This window comes from Bombyx mandarina, chromosome 12 (assembly GCF_030267445.1).
Source record: "Bombyx mandarina strain Sakado chromosome 12, ASM3026744v2".
Taxonomy (NCBI): domain Eukaryota; kingdom Metazoa; phylum Arthropoda; class Insecta; order Lepidoptera; family Bombycidae; genus Bombyx; species Bombyx mandarina.
Window position 1 is genome coordinate 3,772,299 of NC_143219.1, and position 20,856 is coordinate 3,793,154.

Below are 20,856 nucleotides of genomic sequence, written 5' to 3' on the forward strand. Positions count from 1 at the left end.
ACGACACTAAAATATTTATTTAGATCAATGATTTTCCAGAGAAAATTAAATTAAAAAAAATATATTTAAAAAATATTACATTTAGACATACTCAGATAATTGGGGGAACGGAAAACATAAGTAAAATATAAGCTAAAGACCTAACAGTAGAATTATTATTCATTTTATGCATTCATCTTTAAAGAAAAAGTCTTGACCTAAATTGCTTTAAGAAACTAAATAAAAATCACACATCAAACGTATCCAATTCTTGAATATATCCGTAATCTCAACTGAAATTTCAAAATCACACATCAAACGCATCCAATTCTTGAATATATCCGTAATCTCAACTGAAATTTCTCAAGTCTAATAAGCTCCAGATTACACAAACAAAAACAATATAGTAAGTGTAAAATAACAAAGCATCTACAGACTACACGCTGCAGCCTTGTTCGCAATAAAACTGCACTCCGCAATCACAATCCTGTGGGATTGCTGTGAACAATCAATCCCCAGCTTGCAAGTAATTTAGTTTTCCCGCCTTGTAAATAAGTATCAAACGTCTGAGCCAAAGCTGCACAGTCGTGCCCTCCGGGAACCAAACGAAATGAACTCGGAATTAAACTAAATAAAACCTCTCCATTCATTTCGATATTCAATGTGGAATGAGTGTTGACGATGGCTGGCTGTTCAAACAATATCAAAATATATACAAACCTTTAAAAGGTTTTTTTTTCGGTTCGTTCTCTTCTTCTTTTTCTCCACCTTATCCTACTAGGTGGGGTCGGCATAGCTAATTTTTCTCTTCCATTCTCTTCTATCAGCCCTCATCTCAACACTCACTCCTCTCTCTCTCATATCGTCATTCACACACTCCATATATTATAACAAACAAAATATGGACCTCAATATTGGTCTACAGTACCAATATCCGAAGTATTTTTGGTCCGTATCCGTTGTACTTGGCAATGTACGTGTTTAGTTTCTATAAATAGTTTACAACCAGACGTCTTTATGGCAACTCTGGAGATGGTACGGTATTTTATCAAATCTTCCGATATTTTGAAAGAAGGGGACCTTAAAACAGTCGCACGTGGACGGATTATCCTCGTCGCGTCAAGTCTTGGTGGGCTGTGCTCAACTTCTGCCAGTGCACTATAATACAGAACCAAGACATGCGGCATAAAAGAAATTCATCTTCTATTTCCGGACCGTTGACGTCGATCCAAGAACCAGAATGAATTTAAAGAACTGGATGTTTAAGTGCTTTTATATGCGTCTTTCTATTATAACCGAGATTGCCATCCCCAAATCATGCGTGGTTGTAGCAAAATAGTGGGGAGAAATAGGCTCCAGTCAAAACCTAGCCTTCTGCCTCTGTTTTGATTGAGTTGGGGTGTTGGAGTGTTAATCAGTTCGATACTTGATAATTAATAATGATGCGATGCGACATAACTTTTCCCTATTCAGTTACATATCTAAAGGAATAAACCATCTATATATTAATACGTGAAGCAAAAACTTTGTATCCCTTTTTAAGAAAATTGCGCGGACGGAGGAGTATGAAATTTCCCACACTTATAAAGAATATAGAGGAGGAGTGCAGAATGTTTATATATATATTTAAATTATGCACAAAAAATACAATAAATCAATAAAATTACATTACATACACTACCATGTGTTTGACACACACGCGCATAATTAAATACTCTTTTGTTTATTGTTTATAGTCTGTGATCAAATTGAGAATAGATTAATATTGTTTATCGTTACTATTATTTGAATGTCGAACTCTGTAATTATGGAAGTATAGTCTTTGATAATAGAACTATAATAATGTTCAAACAATGCTCAAACTTACAATTTTAATTAGTTATGGTCGAATTTCGGCCACTAGATGACCCCTAGTAATATTATATTAATTATTATAATAATTGACAAGACGCTGTCTACAGAGTACGTACGCCCTCTCACGAATACAAATAAGTTAATTGGTATACAAAGATTTTGACTTACGTTTTTTTTTTATATAAATTTCTTTTCTTTGATGTATTTCTGATTCTTAGCATTTCTTTGTGACGATAGCAAGTAAATAAAATTACATTCAAATCGACATCGACAGTTCAAAGATGAAAATGTTAATTTTCTCTCGCGGAAAACTCATTTTCGAAACAAATCTCAATTGACTGATTATTTTATTCATGGAATTTGACGTACAAACACTTTACCCGGTAATTCAATATGTAAGCGAGTTTTTTTTTTTTGCGTTGTGTGTTTATGATAAATCAGCACTGGAGATGCTGTGGCCTGTAGCCTGTAGAATAAAGGGCCCGTTGCGGTGCGTTTCGGCTTGAAGGATAGGGTAGTCGCTGTAACTATACCGAGGCCTTAGAAGTTATATCTCAAGGTGGGTGGCGCATTTACGTTGTAGATGTCTATGGGCTCCAGTAACCACTTAACACCAAGTGGGCTGTAAGCTCGTCTATCCAACTATGCGAAAAAAAAAAGATTCATATTGAATATGTAGGTTCATAGAGAATAATATGTAGATTCCAGCGAATTTCCAGCACCTCTAATAGCTCATTTCTAAGGATCGCGATGCCTGAAATCTTTTCTTGTGATCTGTTGCCACCTATGCCAGTCAATGACAGAGTGAAGTGCATCGCTTCGTATCCATTTCCAGAAATTACGAAAGAGATAATCGTGCGAAAAAAAATTACCCACACATATCTGTACGCCCAGCAGAGTTTGAAAGCGACCGAGTTAAAAGTTAAAACAGAAATAACATTTGTTTTACTTAAAAAAAAGATGTATATATATTTACGGATTTTGGCCCGTATTAAGAATATAAGTAGCTTAAAGTAACACAATTTTCCTGCGCCAGCAAAGAGGTGCCGCACCGTCATTCAGACTTTATCTTTCTGGAAAGTTTTTTCATTCGGATGAAAAGTTTTTCAAAATTTACCTCGCCGCGAATTTGATTTCGGATCTTTTATACACAGGTGGTGGTGGTTTTCGCTTTTTTCACTTTCAACTTTATGCTAAATAGTATTTGAGTTTAATATCGCGGGCAGCGTGCTATTACGTTTTATAAATTACTTTGTGAATTTGCTTTCTTTTTCGATCTCGTTTCCTTTATTATTCTAATATTTTGTGGAGACTGTTTTAAAGGGATCTTACATTGATTCGTCTACACGTTTTTTTTTTGCTAACGTTAGCGATTAATACGTTAGCAGTTGTGGTGTTATTCTTCTTCTTCTTCCGTCCCTATTCCCGTTGTCTGGGATCGGGTCTCCTCCTTCTACAGCGCCAGGTTGATTTGTCCTGGGATGTCGGTTTTGGCAATTGGATCTTCTTAAGATCTCTTTCGATGTTTGACTACCAGGTCGATGACGGGCGACAACTATCTCTCTTTTGTTCTGGCAAGCTTAATGCGATTTACACTACATGGTCTTCGGCCCGTCTCGTGATAAGACCATACAATCTAAGGCGATTTCCCGTCATTTTGTCTGTGATTGATGCGACTTTAAAAAGCTTCCACGTATGTATACATTTTGAACTCTGTCCATCCTGGTCACCGTTATTAATCTTGTTAAATTATTTAAAAGTAATGTCAAAATGAAAGAGAACAAAATTATAAGTTAGTAGTTAAGTAATTTAAAATTAGTGAAGATGTTGTCGAAGTCAAAGTCTGTAGAGTACGCCTCTCATCTAATGATGTGGCCGTCACTCATGGACATATGAGTCGACTATTATCAAAGCCGGCAATGTGACTTTTGAACAATTATTGGTAAATCAGAAAAACGAATTATTGACTTTGTATTCCATTGGCAGTCACAAAACTCTTCTGAACGACATCTTAGATAAATAACAAGTTAAGTATTAACCTTTATTTAATGCAGGTTTTGAACCGTATTCTTTGAAGGAGACGATTATATTCAAATCAATCTGTATTGACATATCAATAACATTTTTTTGTCCAAATGCACAGATTGCCACCTTTGATAATAGACGACTCATATATTATGCAAAGTCAGCGGCACAGCATACTAAGTATATCTTAATGATATTAAATATATTATAAAGAATTTGAATGTTGGATCAAAGAAAATAATGATAATTTAAAAAATGATCTGTAATATGTTTATTTACGAACTTAAACCTAAATCGACCTAATGTACTGGAAAGATTAAATTACATTTTATAAATCGCACATAGAGTAAAATCGTTTTGAAAAAAAAAACATTTTTTTAGTTTCACTTAAGATATTTAGTAGTATGAAAGCCCTAAATAAAGTCGTTAACATGAAAGTCAACTTCAAAGAGATCTTATTAATTCAATTCCATAAACTTTCAATAAGATAAATTAAATGAAAAAAAACAACAATATCAATTCGTAATTACTGGTGGTAGGACCTCTTGTGGGTCCGCGCGGGTAGGTACCACCACCCTGCCTATTTCTGCCGCGAAGCAGTAATGAGTTTCGGTTTGAAGGGCGGGGCAGCCGTTGTAACTATACTTGAGACCTTAGAACTTATATCTCTAGGTGGGTGGCGCATTTACGTTGAAGATGTCTATGGGCTCCAGTAACCACTTAACACCAGGTGGGCTGTGAGCTCGTCCACCCATCTAAACAATAAAAAAAAATACGAACTGTAAATGATGCCTTCATCCATCACCAGCCATGGCTTCACCTTGTTAGATCAGAATGCTACGTCCCTCTTTTAAACTGTACTGCACGCCTTCACATTGTGCAAACATAACAAGATTTTTTATTTGCAAAAGTTAGACACAATCAGAACTTACTTATATGCGCCAGCTTGCCAAGCTCCGAAGACCTGTAACAAAAAGTTATTTTCTTTGCGTAAGTAAATGTGGTGCTTTATAAAATAAGAGTCAAATAAACTTTCACTTCCTTGCTCTTTGTAAAGTCTAACTTGGTTATTAACTTAGACAACAACAAAGGAAATATTATGGACGCATAATTTTAGAGGCTATCTGAAAAACGAACAGATCTAAATTTTATGTCGAGTGTCTTTGCAACATTCTCAGATATTCTTAGCTTGATTATTAACAAACAATTAGGCTAGCCTCTTATCTATAAACCAATTGCTAAGCTTAATTTTCAATTTTTTATTCATTACATTGCCCTTTTTCTGCCCGAAAAGATTCTAAATTTATCAAAGCCCTAAACAAAATCCTGAATAATTAAATACGTCTCTAAAGACTTTACATTGCTACACTGTCGAGACAGATATCCGCTAAATCAAATAATGAATAAAATTCCAAGAATAAGGAGTTTCCATCCACGCTCTAACGAGAAAAGTTGAATTCGCATGATACGTCGCGTCGGTTCGTACATGATGCCCTGGTGATTAGTCACGAGCGGAAGCGTTTTAAATTATATTAGTAGTACCCCAGTAGTCGAAATTCAATTATACCTATAATTATTTGAAATTATAAGTTTGAACATTATTCATGTTTCTATTGTCAAGGACTATTTATTATTCTACTTCTTTAATCACAGATTTCGCTAAGACTACTCGTGTACTATAGACAAATAGTATTAAAGACAAACAATATGAATATATTCTCAATTTGATCACAGACTTTAAACAATAAGCAAAAGAGTATAATATATGCGTGTGTGTGACAAATACATGGTAGTGTGTGTAATGTTTTTTTATTGACTTAATGTATTTTTAATGAATAATTATAATAAACGCGTGTGGCACTCGGGGACTGCCGCGGTAAAGCTATTGCATAGCATTTTTTATCAACTTATGCATTTATAATAATTATACAATAATAATTTAATGTATGTATGTATGTATGTAAATTTAATGTACGTATGTACGTTATACTTACATTATACATATTACATATTATACGTACATACATACATACATATATGTATGGAATTATTAGTTCTAAACACACATTCCTGATCCCGCGGACCAAGTAGTAAAGAATTGACGTCGCCCTAAGCAAGTCATTTCGGATCCCCCGATCCATAAACAATACTTTTAGGTACCTCGAGCACTGGTAATCGTTCTCGCGCGTAATCGCACCTATCGCTTTGCTATTAACCCACAGACACAGCCCACTGAGTTTCTCGCCCGATCTTCTCAATGGGTCGCGTTTCCGATCCGGTGGTAGATTCTACATAGCACTTCTCTTGCTAGGCTTAGTGTTAGCAACGTCGTCAGGTTTGAGCCTCGTGTGCTCACCTACTTCTTAGGTTACGCTGGCATAGCCTCTTAAAGCTACCGGCTTAGGTAGGAAAAAAATATAAACACATTTTTAGAAATGTTCAACGCTAAGTTCGTCAATAACACCAAAGCCGCATACACGAAATGATTGCCGTGCGCTAGTGTCAGCGTTTCCAGCTCATCTCCCTCGTTAGGGCACAATTGCGGACGTAAAATTAAAACTGCTGCACACAGAGAATACGCCTTTATCATATTCAAAAAATATATTTTATTATCAGTATACAAGATTATCATTGTCCAAAAATGATATTGGAATAGATTTAATATAGTACATCTATACCTATATAATAATGTATAAAAATGAATTGCTGTTAGTCTCGCTAAAACTCGAGAACGGCTGGACCGATTTGGCAATTTTGGTCTTGAATCATTTGTGAAATGCTCAGAATTAAATAAAAATAACATTTTTTTCCTTTGATGTGTCCCCCGTCGGACGAATTCCTTTTGTTTGTTTTAAGTTTATTTTATACAAAAGTTTAGGTCTTTTATTTATCGATTGAGACACTGCGAACTCTGCCGGGTCAGCTAGTATTTAATAAATATTTTTGACGATAGATAAACTTATGTTTGTATGTACTGTTAACGTAGTTAAATCGAAAACAGATCATGAAAAAAATAGCAAAGCATCATAACTTTAATATTGTGTGGAATTTATTCTAACTAGAGGTCCCGCAGTAGTCGAAATTCGACTATAATTAATTGGAATTGTAAGTTTGTACACTACTATGATTGTATTTTATACTTCTATAATCACAAATTTTGCCAAGACTACACTATAAAAAATATTAACAAAGACAAACAATATTTAATCTCAATTTGACAACAGACGTCAAGAACAAAAGTTTGACAATAAATAGTATGCATGCGTGTGTGCGTCAAATACATGGTATGTAGTGTGTGTAATGTTTTCTTTATTGATTTAATGTATCTTTTATGCATTATTTTTAAAAAAATTTAGCATTGTGCACTTCTTCTCTATATTCTCTATAAGTGTGGAAAATTTCATACTCCTCCGTCCGCGCAATTTTCGTAAAAAGGGATACAAAGTTTTTGCTTCACGTATTAATATATAGATGACCTATGTAACCTATATAATGCGGATAAATTCTGAAAAAATGGTAAATTTCAAAAATAAAAATATATTATACATATCTGTAAATTGAACGTAAGAGTCTAGGAATGCTCATTATAGAACTATTTACGGCAGTTATCACAATATTCATCTATCGACGAATGTTGTCTGTGACCACGAAAGTATATAGTATTCTCAACGTCGGATAAAACATAATGATTATAAATTATGCGAATTTAAACCTTAATAGTTTAAATTATGTCAATGACTCACAAAAACGGAAGAAGACAATAGAATCAGAATTATTCAACAATCATTTAGAAGACTGTTCTTAATTGTTCACCAGTTAAGTTCACATGTGAAAGCCAGCTGGGAAATAGAATAAGAAATCATTTTTAAGATTTCAGTACTACAGTTCATTCACAATTAATTTTATTCACAGAAAATTAGTGGTTGAAGCTTTAAGACTTACATTTAGGTTTTGATGCTAATTTCAATAATTAGATGCTAAATACTAAATACCTTTTAAATGTATTCACTCGACTGTTAATTTACAAGAAAGCTGTTAAAATAGTTAATATTTTACATAAAATTAATAACATTTTACGTCTTATTAATCTTTGATTTTTTTTCTACCGAAAAGTATGTTTCAAAGCAAATAACATTAACTAGTATGATATCTAAATTCTCCTTTTCGTAATTATGAGACTAAGTAATAATATTTAAGTAGCTTTTTCGAATGGATGCTGCTGCGCCGAAACGGTAAGCCGATTAAAATCCCCGATGAGACTTATACGTGAAAACATACACCTCTATATTACAACCAACTTAACAATTGAATATTCTTATTTTTAATACGATTTTATTAGATTCAGACGTATGTATGTTAGTATGTAACGGAATCTTTGAACATGATTTTGAACCCCTTCAAAACGTCGGATTTACTCCAAATTTGGTATACTTATTAAGGACCGATGACAATTCAATTTAAAAAAAAAAAGGAAAAAATTGAAATTCAACTAAAAAATGTAAAATAAATAAAAGTTTAAAAAAACTAAAAAAAAGTTGCTTTTATAGAAAATCAAATAAAAATAGAGAATAAATTTTAATAAATTTTAATTACAAAAAGTGTAAGAAAAAATGATTTTATTGTAAAAAAAAGCGTGGGGTGCATGGTATCAGTGGTTATAAATATTTTATGAACAGATATGAGTAGAAGGGTTATTTTGATAATATCCTGAAAAGCTAAATAATAAAATTATTTATTTTTCATCTTTTAGTTAAATTTAAATTATTTTTTTAAATTACATATGTGGACTATTTAATTTAAGCTTTAGATGTCATATTATTTCCGTATTTATTTTGGTACAGTTACCCTAATACTAGCACTTGAAAAATGATTTAGGTTGCAACACTTCTAGACTATCTTTGTCTATATATTTTAAGTCCTAGATATACATATAATTATGTAGATGAACACTCGACCAATCTGGTGTAAAGGTTTTATTGGGTCCGTCGTCATCACCTTATTGTCTTGTAATATAACGTTTGAATTTTAATTACTACACTTTCATGTTCTGTCGTCGTGGATATCTTTGGTAAGAAAAGAGAAAATAAGTACTTATGAATATATGGTACTGGTTAGAGATGTTAAGTCCCGGCATAGACCAATAACTTTATTTCGGTATACCGAGCGACTTACCGTTTAAGCCAAGTACCCTCTTGCAGTCTCGTGGCGTGTTCAAAGAAGTTATATTTAGTATTTTTTTTAAGTAAGCCAACATGCGCAATACTGTGTAATATTTCGTATGTTTACAAACATATTGGTCTGAAATAAGACCGCATCAAACTCATAGTTTCATAAAAACATATTTCATTTAATACATATATCATTTTTAAGCTCTTTCGGCGAGTAATAGGCATATTTCGACTAAGCTTTGTTGTTATAATTTAAAGGATGCTTTGGATGATACATATTGGCGTGGCTTAGTTTACGGGCTTAGTTTGTCCCACTGCAGATGTCTATATGTCACCAAAGATAACGAAAGAATACACTTACTTCAATTGAAAGAAAAAACAGCGTTTGAAAGATCCGAGTCACGGTACCGGATAAACAATTACAAAAAAAAAAAATACAATCACAAGAAATTTTCACTGTAAATTTCGTACAAATATCGATATCAAAAAGACTACATATAAAAAAAAACACACAACACAAAAAATATACTAAAATTTCAATCACATCTCTTCGCTACTTCTGTAAAACTAATAATGTAATTTTTTTTTCATGTCAATAATTGTCAAACGTTTGACTTCAAATTGTAAAGTAGGTTTCATGTTTTTTATTATATTAAAATCTGTTTTGTAGTATAAATATTTTCTTAAATTTTTAATTACGAATGGTTTACATTCCTATTTTTTTATTGCCCATGTAGGCAGACGAGCATATGGCCCACCTAATGGTGAGTGGTTACCGTCGCCCATGGACTTCAGCAATGCCGGGGGCAGATCCAAGCCGCTGCCTACCGGCTGCCTGCCTATTTCTAATGTGATAATTGGTATGGATGGCTTACGACCCAAATGCTTACTATTAGGTGCAAATACGCAAGCTTACTATTAGGTAGAAATACTGTTAACTCACTTAATGTTTAGCAGAAGGCACATCACAACGTAAATCACATCATCTAGTGATATCAGAACATAGTCTTAATTGTATTTTACAACACCAATCCGACCCCAACCTAAGCCTTTCGAAGTGGAATACATAATTGCTTCGGTCCATAAATAGGAAGATATATACCTGCTGATATATACCTACATATACAAGCTCATAATAAGTCCCACTAGTAGCCGAGGGAAAGCCGCTACGATCGTTTACAATATCGATAATATTAGAGACATATTAAAACTTCCAGACCAGTGTCTACTGCCAAGAATTGTTATGAAATTTTGCTTGGTAAAGGACGCGGATTGATTCGTAGAAAATCTGGATACATCGTTGATTTTTTTCAAACGTTTATTATCGGTTCTTAACATGAGTTAGCTTTGTAAATGCAAAAATAGCTACAATCACTACAATTTCACAATACACTACAATAGACTGGTGGTAGGACCACTTGTGAGTCCGCACGGGTAGGTACCACCACCCCGCCTATTCCTGCCGTGAAGCAGTAATGCGTTTCGGTTTGAAGGGTGGGGCAGCCGTTGTAACTAAACTCGAGACCTTAGAAGTATGAAGTTTAAACAGAACGTTTCTAAGAATTTTCACGAGTCGCAGTCGTGTTTACAAGAAAGTGCAGATATTGTTTATAACAAATTAAATATATAAGATTCCTCCGTGATCAAGAAAGCTGTAAATAATTCAAAACAACGAATTATAAATCAATAAACCGAACACGATAATATAACGATACTCTAAGATATTATTATTATTATTATATCCAAACGAACAAAAGTACCTACCTTTTTAAATATCTTCATATTTGAATATTTTTTTTCTTTAATAACATTCTCAAATTAGAATAATGGATGCGGTGACACAACGCGCGATCGGTCAATACTTGTTTTGTATTAACATCGTATCTAAGTAACTGGTGACCTCATAAAATATTGAACGATATTGACTACAGTTCGCCGAGTTCGTATATGGTAATTTACTGTCACATGTCCGGCGAGGCATGATTTGATATGTCTTGTGACACAGTTTTTCTATAGTGGACTATCAGTTTTGTTTTTGGATCACAGGGCTCATTGGCATTGTTCTTTCCGTAGCTGGCTGAATATAATCCGTAACGAATATCAATATATACTTCTATACTTAATATTATAAAGAGGAAAGATCTGTTAAGCCGATTTGAAAAATTCTTTCACTGTTAGAAAGCTACACTATTCCCGAGTGACATAGGCTATAATCTTTTTTGAAAAAAAAATAGGGATCCTTACTAAAACTCCATTAATGTAACCCAAGGTGTAAAAAAATTACTTAAAATATTCTATAAATCGCGTGCCCTGCGAAAATTATTGATGATAGAATAAAATTATGTACTACGACTTAGTAGAACGCATTATTATTTACAAAAAGTGTTGCGACAGCATATTAATATTTTACGCCGCCATAAGTGATATTTAAAAAAAAAAAAAAAAGAACGTCAAATATCGTTGAAATTTTTGTTAAATACCCGAGCGGAGTCGGAGCGGGCCGCTAGTCTAATATAAATTTAAAAGCGTCTATCTTACGGTAGTATTTTGAAGCATACACTGCTAATTAAAGCAGTAAGTTTCACAGAATAGAATATACAGAATAGCTTCGCCCTAACGTTTGTAGGTGAGCTCGCGGGGCTCAACCGGAGAGTTGCTAACACTGACCCTAGCAAGAGCAGTGCTTCGCAGAATCTATAAATTTCGAATAAAAACAGTCAGAGCAGTTGACCTACAGACCAATAATTCCGGCCTAGTGCAAGTTCTTCGCTTCGTAGTCAACTCTCAATCAAATAGTGACTTTAATGGTACATAGATATATTTTTTTATTGCTTAGATAGGTGGATGAGTTCACAGCCCACCTGGCGTTAAGTGGTTAGTAGAGACCATAGACTTCTAGAACGTAAATGTGCCGCCAGTCTAAAATTAAACACGATTTAATGAAATGCACACTCATAATATAAATTAAAATGTCTCAAACCATTTATACTTATTACTTTGACAAAAAATACAGTTTTTTTATTCCTTAGAAGCGTTAACGAGCTCACGGCCCACTCAGTGTTAAGTGGTTACCGAAGTCCATTGACATCAGCAACGTTAATACCGTCACCTATCTTGAGATATGAGTTGAGAAGTCTTAGCATTGTTGTACAACGACTATGCCACCCTTCAAAACGGAACGATCTAAGACGTCGCGGCAGCAGACATAGGTAGAGTAGTTAGTACCTATTGATACTGCCTTTTAAGGCGCCCTACCATCATGAATAAATTATTATCTTTGCGGTTTTGATTTTTATGACACTATTCTATATCTTCATTGTGGAAGTCATTCGTGAAGGTGAATTAAGTACGCATTTCATTTAAAAAAATGGTTACTACTAGCCTTTGAGATGCGAACATTGACTTGCATCACTCAATAAAAGTACCCCGTACGCTTTATCATTCCTTCAAGGCCACAACGACTTAGGAAGAAAAATATACGTTAGGTATTCAAATCTATTTCATAACAATTTGAGAGCGCTGTCAACACGAATCCACAATAATCTTTATTAATTACCCACATTAATATTCATAGAGTTTTGTTGCAAAATAAATCAGGAGCGACATTTAGTTACAACATGAAACTTCAGCAAGACTTCAGCGTGTTAACACACACGAAGCACACATTATTATTAGGGGACGCAAAATTTATATCGGATTGCAAAATAGATCGAGAAAAGGTCAATAAACTTACAAGTAAAAATGTACAACGTGATCAATAAATTATTCTATACTTTTTTTAAAGAAATATTTGTGTAATTATTTTTATTGTATTGTTACGCAGGTAAGAGTAGCGTCATCTATCGCCGAATAGTTGAACGAATATCGAATGATCTAGTAGCATCTAGAACGCTCGAGAAGTACAACGCCATCTATTTTCAGATAGCGAAAACACATTACTCGGCTTTTGTGAAATATTCTCGACGATTCTAGGGATTTCGTCTCGACTATAAAAGCGTTGCAGAGATGGCACGCAATCAGTGAGTAATCGGAACTACTCGAAGCGAAACAGCGAACAGATCACCTGAAGCGAAGAGGAAGAAGCGAATTGAGAATTCTAAAGTGTTTGTGAAGTGTTTTAAGTGTTAATAAAGTGTTAACTTGTAATCCGGTAGAATTTTATTTAATGGTGGTACCTATCCGTGCGGACTCACAAGAGGTTCTACCACCAGTAAAACTGTTATGAGCTGGTACAATATTAAAATCAATTAGAAAATTAATGGATAAATTTAACAAAATTTAATAAATAAATTTAGTAATTGTCGTTAAAACTGTAAACACTATATGTAAGCATTTAGGTGAAAAACACAAAACGGTTGATCGGCGGTTTGCCAACTAAAACGGTATGCCCATTCATTTATTAACATATATTTTCATTCGGATTTCAACTGTCTTGCATAAAGATGTAGCGCTAATGAGGAGTTATAGTGTAAAGGAGGTTTGTTAGCTTTTTCTTTCAGAATGTGGGTAATAAGGGCATTTTAAACATGTCTCTATTTTTAGACTATTATGTTTTGTGTAGATATAATTTTTTGAATTTCTGATTGCATTGCAGACATTAAAATCAAAACTTAATACTGTTTTAGTGTCATTAACATAACCAATGACAAATAGACATTCCAGTCGACTTATTTTATTTCCCTGCTGTTCTTGAATTCAGCAGAGCGTTATTGTAGAGTAAATTATATATTATATAAATAGTTTTTATTTATTTTTTGATTGCTTTGATGGGTGGACCACAGTCCACATGGTTGTTAAGTGGTTACTGGAGCCCATAGACATCTACAACGTAAATGCGCCACCCACCTTGAGATATCAGTTCTAAGGTCTCAGTATAATTACAACGGCTGCCCCACCCTTCGAACCGAAACGCATTACTGCTTCACGGCAGAAATAGGCCGGGTGGTGGTACCGACCGGTGCGGACTCACAAGAGGTTCTACCACCAGTAAATTCGCAGCCGAGATGCGACTGTAAAATACATACTTAACTCCTTGACTACCATGCTGGTCACCGGTGCCCTACGCGGCGCACTGAAGTAATTATATCAATTTCTGTTACTAAGCGCCTGCATTGCCTAACTTTGCCTTCGTTTGTTTTTAATGTACGTTTTAGAAATAGATTCGTTCTCAGTATGTTCGGATTCGTCTTTCTCAGAGCCTACTAGATATTCCGGCGTCTAGCGTCTTTTTTTTTTTTCCCTACCTATGCTGTTAGCCTTGAGAGGCTATTTCAGCTTCACCCTAAGGTTTGTAGGTGAGCTCACGGGGCTCAAACCGGAGAGTTGCTAGCACTGACCCTAGCAAGAGCAGTGCTTCGCAGAATCTACCACTGGATCGGAAATGCGACCCACTGAGAAGACCCGGCGAGAAACTCAGTGGGCTGTGTCTGTGGGTTAATTCGCTCGTCGAGCCCTTCGTCGCAAGTGACGGGTTCGACAAGGACGGTGACCGGAAAATAGGAAACGACATTTTGATGATATAATCATGGGCTCGAACGTAGTACATTCTTCACTGCGTACTTGAATCCATAGTTCATACCGCTAGACCGGCGGTAGTCCCGCGTCTCAGTAATGTAAATCGACATAATTCAGTACGCACAGTTAACTCATGTTTCAGCCCACTGCGTTTCTCGCCGGATCTCCTGCCGGATTCTGAGAAGCACGGCTCTTACTAGGGTTCGTGTTAGCAACATCGTCAGGTTTGAGGCCCGTGAGTTCACCCACTAGTTAAGGCGACGCTGATATGATTTCTCTAGACCCTTAGCTAAAGTAGGATAAAAAAAACATGTTTATGAATAACCTTTACAAACTAGAACGAATAACATAACCGTAATACCGTGAGCTCGCTCGGGAAAGACCACAACCATGTCTATTTCTGTAGTGAAATAGTCATGTGTTGGTTTTCAGTACAATGGCTGCCCCAGCCTTCAGGCTGGGGCAGCCATTGTACTATAAAACTTAGAATCTATGTCTCAAGGTGATGACAGCCGTGACGTTGTTGGCATCCAGTAATCACTTAACACCAGATGGGCTTGTTTACAACTTTAGGCAATGAAAAAGAAAATTCATGAATTCTAAAATACATCGATGATTTTTATTTTCTTCCAACCCACAGTCTCTTAGTACATGCAAATCTGGCTAGCCCATCAGCTCCGAGAACCGAAGCAACGTAATATAATGAAACAATTTTCAAATGCATCGTCGTACCCATGAAATTCTGGTAAGTACGTATTTTGGATCGAGTCCAAAACAATTAGCGCCTGTGTTGTGCTGTATGCCAACGACTCGGAAATTAAGAGAAACGTCCTGAACTCATTTAAAAACGTTTTCACCGGTTTAACTTAAGCCGATTGACTTATTATTCTAGAAAACAAATGACGTCATAAAATAACATAACAAGAAGTAAAACATGAAATAATTACACACGATTTATCTGTCTACTTCAAAAACTATCCGTAGAAGTACTAGTATGTTTGACATATTGTCGTTTTTCCACTCAACTCATTACTTTATTTCTGCGTGGTATAATTATACTGACTTTATATATTAACTAGCTGTGCCCGCAACTTCTTCCGCGTGGAATTTAACAAACCCTTATTTTATTTTATGACAATTTTAGATTTTTTCAATAATAGAAGTAGCCTAAGTTACTCCTTATTACACCAGCTATCTGCCAATGATAGTCCCGTTAAAATCAGTCTAGCCGTTCAAAAGATTATTCGGAACAAATAGACAGAAAGACAGACTGATAAAAATTGTAAAAAATGTTATTGTGGTATATGTACCGTATTCTTAAGCATGTAGTAAAAGAGGTTATTTAAATACTACAAACAGACACTTAAATTTTATTTATTTGTATAAATTAGAAGATTGATGTTAAATGACGGGGTCCGCTGGACGCAGGCAGCGCAGGACCGGTCTTTGTGGCGAGGCTTGGAAGGAGGCGATTTGTAATTTCATCTAGTAGGACTCTTAAACACCGACTGAGCTCACTCGAATTTTTTTTCTGGGTCTCTTACCGGCCCCCTTTAGGCCTTCAGCACCCACAAGGGGGCGTTATCGCCCACTTTGGGAAAAGCTGCTTATAGGCCAATGTGGCTAAGGCTAACGCTTAAGATACCGTGGGCTGTGAGTTCGTCTGCATCTCTGAGACTGAAATAGTCTCGTGCGGTACGAGAGCGGAATATTCTTTGCCAGCAAATGATACGAAGAGTGCTATGTAAATAATAACGTTTATTGCAAAAATAAACGTCACTTCAAACCGCTGTTCGGAAATTAAAATCAAAAATAATCAGAAATTATACTTTTCTGTCGTTAAAACAAATAATTATAATATTAAAAAGCCCCCAAAACATTACAATTGAATATTGTTAATTTGTTTGAATGTTAATTAGGCAAACTTTAATGCGGCTTCGAGGGCTGTAATCCGGAAAGCTTTGGTTTTCACAGTGTAAACATTTAGCAATTCTCCATTATTATCGGGTTATTTAATTATATAACTATGAGTTTTATTTAAAACTAGCTGACCAGGCAGACTTCGTAGTGCCTCAATGGACAAATAAAAGACCTAAACTTTTGTATAAAATAAACATAAGACAAACAAAAGGAATCCGTCCGACACGTCAAAGGAAAAACAAAATTGTTTGTTTTTATATAATTCCGAGCATTTTCATATTTATCTACCTTTTAAACCTTCTCTGGACTTCCAGAAATAATTCAAGACCAAAATTAGCCAAATCGATCCTGCCGTTCTCGATTTTTAGCGAGACTAACGAACAGCAATTCATTTTTATATATATACCTAGTCAGGTCATAAATTCTGTCACATGTTTAATGTAAAATATTTGAAACAAGTTTATTCATTATGTAACCATTCATATACCAAAATGAACTTAACAAAACATAGATTCTTCTGACACTAAAGTTTATTCAAAATGACCTCCGTGATTTTGAATACAGGCCTTCAATCTGCGCGGCCAGTCGTCTATCGCAGCACGAACGAGGTCCATGTCAATATCGGCGGCTGCCTCAATCAAGGATGTCTTGAGTGACTCCAAATTGGGATGAGGCTTTGAGCACGCCTTTTCCTCCAAGTGTTGCCATATCTTGTAATCTAACGATCTAGTCGATTTCACGCGCTGCCAGCCAGTCTTGTGTGCTTTTCGCTCTATGAGCTGGCGCCGAATCTTGTTGGAATAACTTTTTTTTTTTTTTTTTACCTAAGCTGATAGCCTTGAGAGGCTATGTCAGCGTAACCCTAACTTTAGTAGGTGAGCTCACGGGGCTCAAACCTGACGATGTTGCTAACACGAACCCTAGCAAGAGCCGTGCTTCGCAGAATCTACCACCGGATCGGAAACGCGACCCACTGAGAAGATCCGGCGAGAAACTCAGTGGGCTGTGTCTGAGTGTTAATTTACTCGTCGAGCCCTTCGTCGCAAGCGACGGGTTCGACGAGAACGGTGACCGGTGCTTGAAGTACCTAAAAGCACCGTTAGTGGATCGGGAGGATCCGAGATGACGTGTTTTGGGCGACGTCGACTGCTTTCCATTCTGTCCGCAGGATCGGGAATGTAGTTACCGGCGGCCACGATGAGAGGGTTCTCGTGTCGTGCCGCTTTATCGAAGTGGCGCATGGACGCCGACTGCAGATACTTACTGATGGACTCTAAGTCCAGGTCGTCATGGAGGTCGACGTTCCTGACGAACCACGGGGCTCCGACGGCTATCCTGCAAAAACGGGATTGAATAATTTGGAAGGATTTTAAGTGTATGCGGGCCGCGTGAGCGAACACTACACTTGCATAAGTCATGACGGGGCGTATGCAAGTTTTGTAGAGTGTCACCTTATTTCTAAGGGACATTTTACTTCGCCTACATATCATCGGGTAGAGACGTCCTAGAATGAAGGCGGCACGGTCGCGTACCGTCTTAATGTGGGGGCGGAATGTCATCCTGCTGTCGAGGGTGACGCCTAAGTATTTGACCTTCGGGGCCCACGGTATGGGCTGGTCGAACATCGTGATCGGGCGAACGGCGGGGGCGGGGGTATTTACGCGCCTAGTCGGGAGGGGGATGCTCAGCGTGGTGTTCGGAGGGCGACCCCTTTTGAAGAGCACCGCTGTGCTTTTCGTGGGGTTGGAATAACCAGTGCCTGTTATTGAACATGGTATGAGAAACAGGTTCCACAAGGTTCGTCAGGACTGAATTTTGATACACAACTGCATTCGTTTTTACACCTTTCTCACAAAAATGTACCTCTGTTAAGCCCCAGTAAGAAACTCCCAACCATACCATGGCGAGGATGGAAAATGACCTCGTTGGACACGCGGAATACGGTCGCTCGCTTCTTCACTACTGTGTGCGTACACCTTATCATTTTGTTTGTTGTAGCTCTCTTCTACGGTAAAAATTTTTTCATCCGAAAAAAGAATTTCCCAATATTTTTTTCCCGCGTACCGCTTCAACAAAGCGCAGCATCTCTCCAGTCTCAGGTCCATTAGACGAGCATTCAAACGATGTCCTGTTTTTCTTCGATATGCCCGAAGCCCTAAGTCTTCATTTAACACCCTTTTCACCGTGGTTCTGCTTAACCCCATCTGAAGGGCCAACAGTTTCTGCTGACGTTTGGGATTTCTTTGAATTCGCGCCTTCACAGCTTTTATCACTGCTGGAGTCCTAACAGACCGAGGGCGACCACTTCTTGACCTGTCATCTACACTAGAGTCTTAATTGTATCGTTTGATGGTACGATAAACGAATCTTTTGGTTATATTAAAATTTTTCAGTATGTTAAAAATTTTAATTGGCGCGTAACCGTAACGATGCAACGCAATAACTGCAACACGGTCTTCTTTAAGCGTCCACTCCATATTTAAAAATGAGTAAAATTCTAAAAGTATACATTTTTATTTTCATGAACAACTCGAAATTCGAATTCAATAAACTTTTTTGTGGCCAGCATTCTAAAAGAAAAGTTTTTACTGTGTGACAATACTTATGACCTGACTAGTTAGATTAACGGTTGCTCTAAAGTATGATCACAATTTTTGCAATCGTAAATGCTTGCCACTTGTCCCTTTACCGAGACAAGAATATACTGCGGGAGATCTGGTCGTTTTGGCTACTTACCATAACCATGGCTTTGGAACAAAATCCCGTCACAGCGTTTCCTGAGTACTACAGCATGTCCTGGTTCAAAAGAGGTTTGAGAAGAGTCGTCACCGTGTTTTTAGTCGTCGTGGCCTAAAAGATAAGACGTCCGGTGCATTCGTATCTAGCGACGCAACGGTGTACGAATCCCGCAGGCGGGTACCAATTTTTCGAATGAAATACGTATGTACTTGACAAATATTCACGATTGGCTTCCACGGTGAAGGAATAACATCGTGTAATAAAAATGAAACCAGCAAAAATTATAATTTGCGTAATTACTGGTGGTAGGACCTCTTGTGAGTCCGCACGGGTGGGTACCATCAACCCGTCCATTTCTGCCGTGAAGCAGTAATGCGTTTCGGTTTCAAGAGTAGGGCAGCCGTTGTAACTATACTGAGACGTTCGAACTTATATCTCAAGGTGGGTGGCGCATTTACGTTGTAGATGTCTATGTGCTCCAGTAACCACTTAACATCAGCTGGGCTGTGAGCTCGTCCACCCTTCTAAGCAATAAATAAAAAAATCACTACTAGAATGCGGTTTGGCTGTGATTCTGGCTTTCCTGATACTGACCCTGGCTTTCCTGATGAACAACACTAACTACTTACTATCAAGAGGGCCATAGGTTTGAATACTTAATGTAGCAATAAAAATAAATAAGGTAATCTATGATTTTTATTTAATGAAACCATTAGTAAAAGAGCTATATAGGCAAGCTGTGTTTATGTGTGTGTGTTTTATGGCTTAGGTGGATTAGCTCACTACCCATCTGGGGCTAAGTGGCTACCAGGGCTCACAGGTATCAACAACGTAAGCACCGCTTCCGCTTACCGAGGGATATGAATTCTACTTCCTAGTTTTTTATAGTACTACAACGGCTGCCCCATACTTCAAGTCGAAACGCATTCCTGCTTCTCGGTAAAAATAAGCAGGACGGTAGTATTTACCCCTGCGGCTCACAAGATGCCCTACCAGCAGTAATTTGCAAAATATAATTTTTGCGGCTTTAATTTTCATTACACGATGTTGTTCTTTCACTGTGGAAGTCACTCGTGAAGATTTGTTAAGTACGTACTTCATTTACAAAAATTTGTACCTGCCAGCGAGATTCGAACATCGGCACAGCGGTATCGCTTGTTACGAATGCAATGGGCGTCTTATCTTTTAGGCCACTTCGACTTCCACGAAGACGGCCACTAGACAACTTCAGGGGTTTTTCCATGAAGATTTTCAACAAAGGTTTCAACATCGTTTCTCTGCCTATCTCTTAGGAGTTTTCTCTTTGAGATTTAAATCTATACACATAAAAATGAATAGCTGTTCGTTAGTCTGGGTCAAACTCGAGAACGGCTGGACCGATTTGGCTAATTTCGGTCTTGAATTATTTGTGGAAGAATATCGAAGATAAATATGAAAATGCTCGGAATTAAATAAAAATTTACAATTTAGTTTTTTTTTAATGTGTCCCCCGTCGGACGGATTCCTTTTGTTGGTTTTTAAGTTTATTTTATACAAAAGTTTAGGTCTTTTATTTATCGATTGAGGCGCTACGAAGTCTGCCGGGTCAGCTAGTCCTAAATAAATATATTCTTATAAAATGAGATTTTAATCGAATTTTATTATAGCGTTACGAACA

At 36.6% G+C, this 20,856-nt stretch overlaps 1 protein-coding gene across 5 annotated transcripts in view; it reads right to left on the reverse strand.

The window, feature by feature from the left end:
* Positions 1 to 20,856, reverse strand: part of LOC114243149 (CUGBP Elav-like family member 1) — a 454,265-nt gene that overhangs the window by 426,328 nt on the left and 7,081 nt on the right. For 2 of the 5 annotated variants that reach the window (XM_089732092.1, XM_089732091.1), the window contains exon 2: positions 4,791 to 4,822. The exons of 2 other annotated variants lie outside the window; for them this stretch is intronic. The gene's annotated coding sequence lies outside the window, so the exon portion shown is untranslated. Of the gene's footprint in view, positions 1 to 4,790; positions 4,823 to 20,856 lie in introns of those variants that run through there. One more of the 5 variants, XM_089732099.1, reaches the window with a different exon arrangement.